The following is a 4,187-nucleotide window of genomic DNA, read 5'->3' on the forward strand; positions in this document are numbered from 1 at the left end:
GAGTGCCTTCTTGGGCGTTCACACAACTTCATCCACAAAGCCAAATAGTCCCTCAGAGTCCTCCAGTACATCACCTGAAGTCCACATTCAAACACCAAAGACACTAATGATAGCAAAACTGACGTAGCAGGTCTTCAAGGCTCTGAGTTAGTTTCAGGAAAAGCCCCCAGGTTTTCCAACCCTTTATCTCTCCTCTTTACTTGTCTTCTATGAGAGAGATGTGGATGATGCCAAGCTCAACAGCAACAGCTTGACACGTAGACCCCTTTCTCTTTTTCTGTCCCTGTCTCTTCATAATCAGGCTTAATGGACACAGCTCTGACTGGGGCCAGTGCACTTTAATGGATGGAGATTTAATAAATTATGATTGAAGGTAAATCTACTTTGGGACAACTCTGGCCCCAAAAAAGCTTAAAAGCATGCTTAAATGGAACACACGGGAGGATATTGTAACTCTAGTTGGAATAGTGATACTTTAGTATACAGATGTTAAAGAATATCTTCCCTAATAGGATTAGTATAGTCAAGGCATATCGAGAACTGTGTATGATTGACCATACACAGGCCAGCATGGGTCTAAATAGAGTATGCTACTCAAATTGAAATAAAATATGTCTATCAAATAATTTTACCACCTCAAGTTCCAATGTTGTTTTACCCTATTTGAGGAGCAAAATCCATGACCTGGTCATTATTTGGTTTGCTTCTGGGTCAAGCAGATTATTTCCCTTAAAACATCGACAAAATCATAAAGATGTATACTGTTGATTCTCAAGTCAAATAAATAATAAATGTTGAAGTGTTCTCCAGAATAATTTACAATGTCTATATTTTTTTTATAAAGGTCTCTTTTATTGAGAAAATACTGTACAATCTATCATCAGAATTATTCTAATGCACTTATATTTCAAGAAAATCTACTTGATAAATATGTACAGTATATACATACAGTAAGATCAGAAATATTTTTTTATTCTTGTTTGGTTCTTTATCAGGATGAAACAAATAACCCCAAATCTGTGAATTTCTGCATTCTTCTGGATTATAATTCAGTGTGAAGTTAATCCGTGTCTGGGTCTATTTTTATGAGGGACACATAATTTATACACAGGTTTGTTAAAGCTTACACAATCATACATATTAAACACCCACAACTGAAAACTTTTCACCTTTGGTCGATTGATTGAATTAACCGATAAATGGTAAGCCATCATATATGGTTCTCAACAAAGATGTGTATCAATGTAAAACATACTCACTCACCTTTGTGTATCTAAGAGATCTCTATCAACCAGAAGGGCAATGGATAAGATGGAAATAAGTAAAATATTGATAATATTGTTGCCCTAAAAATACTTTCCTGCACTTTGTGTCTACGTACTTGTCTTTATATCATACTGGACGACTATTGAAACTGTTTTATAAATATAGAGATCTCAGAGTAAAGATAAGTGTCTTGAACAATGAATAATCCAGCAGATGCACAGTTAATCATGGCACAAACAATCCTTTAGAAGAGTGCAAGAGGCAATAGTCACAGTAAATGTAATAGCCCCGTCTGGTGGAGGAATACCTAGTAACATGTCATCACCTAACATACTGTTATGGACACTTAATAATGCAGATCTAAGCATTGACAAGTAACATGATAAATAAATTATAATTGACCAAATTAGAGTTTGTTAAAGTAAACAATGAATAGGGTAGGGAACATACATAATATACACTGAATTCAGTGTACAAAACAATGGTCTTGAAAGGAAACAAAAGTCAAGAGGCAGCTGATGAGGAAGTGTATGAATGGTTAAATGTAGATCACGCAAAACTCATTGTATCCACTAAGTGGCGCTCTGGTTTAGTTTGTGTGTTCATCTCTAGTCATGGACAGGAAATATTACCCCTTAAGATATAAGAACCTAGAATCTCCCCAATACTGTTTGCTTCTGCCCTTAGTAGCCCTTAGTAGCCCCTAGTCATATTAAGAATCATTAAGAAATGAATACGAAAACTTTTAAGTGCATTCTTTGGTACTATTTGGCGCTATGTGATTGCTGACGCAACAAGAAGAAAACATATGGTGTGGTAAATAATTCCATATGTTCACGGCACATTTTGAGGAAAAAGCTCTGTAGCTTGTTAGCTTTCTTGCCTTATTAATATATAATGTTAGCCAAAAGCCAAAAGACTTGAAAGTTCTCAGTAATCTGACATTTTTGCACTTAACAGATTAAGCCTTAATGGTGATTTACAGTATACTACATACCAATACAATACCTACCAAAACATTGATTATCCATTATCCATATGTTGATATGCTTATGCATTGTATGTATAAGGACAGCAGGTCCCCTTGTAAGTCACTGAACAGAAGTAGACTGGATGCAGGCCTGTAGTTGTGTACTGTAACAGTGAGGAAAGAGTGTGTGTGAGTGTGTGCATGGCATGGTTTTCGGCTGTTTACAGTTTTTCACACTAGTTTGATTACGATGCTTGTTAGGACATGTCTGGCCACTTATTTCAGGCAATTCTCTCCACTGGCTGGTGTACTCCAAACAGAGAGAGTTGACAGAAACTTTAAGCCCACATCCAGCAGTAATTACAATCATTTTCAAGGTATGACCCAAACATTCCCCAATGAAACTGACATCTAAACTAATATACTAATATGTCATTGCTTGTTTTGTTTAGTAATGCTAAGCTATTGCAGACAAAGGGAAGGGTGCTCCCTTTCAAGGTGATGGTTTACTGGCACGCAGCGTATTTTTCTTTAATTGTGGGTCTTGGAACGTGAATAAGTAGAAAGATACAAAAAGACAGACTCAAGCAGTGAACAACAGGTTGCTGAGACACTTATTATTGGAACCACTATGGTATTATTATTATTATTAACATTATTATTATGCGCTATCAAAGACAGTGATGTAATTAGTGAGAAGCAAATTACAAAATCTCATACACTTTTCATGACATTGATGTTAATTTGTATGTTACTGAAAAGCAAAACACTGTAAATATTTAGGTAATATGGATTTGCTATGTTCTTACTGTAGGAATTGCTCTAATAGGTTTTCAGTTGTTTTAGTTACGTTTTTTTGTGTGAAGGCGAAGGTTTTTTATGGAAATCACCAAGGCAAATGATTAAACTAAATAATTTAAAACGTGTTATCAGAGACTCTATTCCTATGTTACTTGTTGCTATCCAGTATGGTTAACATTAGTGAGTACTCTTAATTTATTTCTGATTTGATAGTTGAACTGATAGAAGTACTTTGAATGTTAAGCATACTACACCTTCACAGGTTGATTACCAAGCAGAAGTCTTTGCATAGTCAAATGTTATCAGTTTTTCCCATGTCTAAAGATGAATCTAAAACCCACCGAAATATATTGAAATGACTATAACTACCCTTGAACTGCACTCCTGTAGTCTTATTTTCCTAAGGTTGGTAGATTGTTATCAATTCACCAGTCTGTCCATGGTTCAGCTTATCACCGTCTGTCATAGATACAGAACAGTCCCCGTGTATTATAAAAGGACTTCTGGAAATACATCACCTGTCACTTTTATCTAGTTTGCAGTCTGCTTACCCATAGGAAACCTGATCAGATAACACCTCTAATTCACCTGTACTTTCTGTAATTTATTGCCAGGTATTGAAAGTACATTGGCAAGTACCTTTCTTCCTTGAGGTATTGGCTTACCTCCCTGAGGCCAGTGCTATTGAAGCGAGAGGGTACTCTGAAAAAAACATGTCCTTGGTGTTTGGATAAATGACAGTTAACATGATACAGGATAGGTTGTTTCTACACCTTAATGAATGTTAACAGACTCAAAAGGTTTTAGTCATGCTAAACTATTGCATACAAAAGGAAGGGTGCTCCCTTTAGAGGTTATGGTTTAATGGCACGCAGCTGTTTGTTACGTTAGTCACTACCCAGAAAGGAAGTACAAAAACAATGTGTGGCTGAATCACAGTGTTAGATTGCTAGAGGTATCATTTCCCTCTCCTCTTATTTGGTATGTATATGGTTATATGGTTATTGCTGACACAAGCAACTCAAATGGACAAAGGTTCATGTCCCAAACATCAACATTAATTCATCTGATTGAGCTACAATCAGGGCCCAGACCCAACAGAATTATGGACCAACTTAAATTTCAGATAGTAAGTAATTCTTGGGGGGAC

This window comes from Hypomesus nipponensis, chromosome 19 (assembly GCF_054491055.1).
Source record: "Hypomesus nipponensis isolate SF chromosome 19, ASM5449105v1, whole genome shotgun sequence".
In the NCBI taxonomy this organism is placed as follows: Eukaryota; Metazoa; Chordata; class Actinopteri; order Osmeriformes; family Osmeridae; genus Hypomesus; species Hypomesus nipponensis.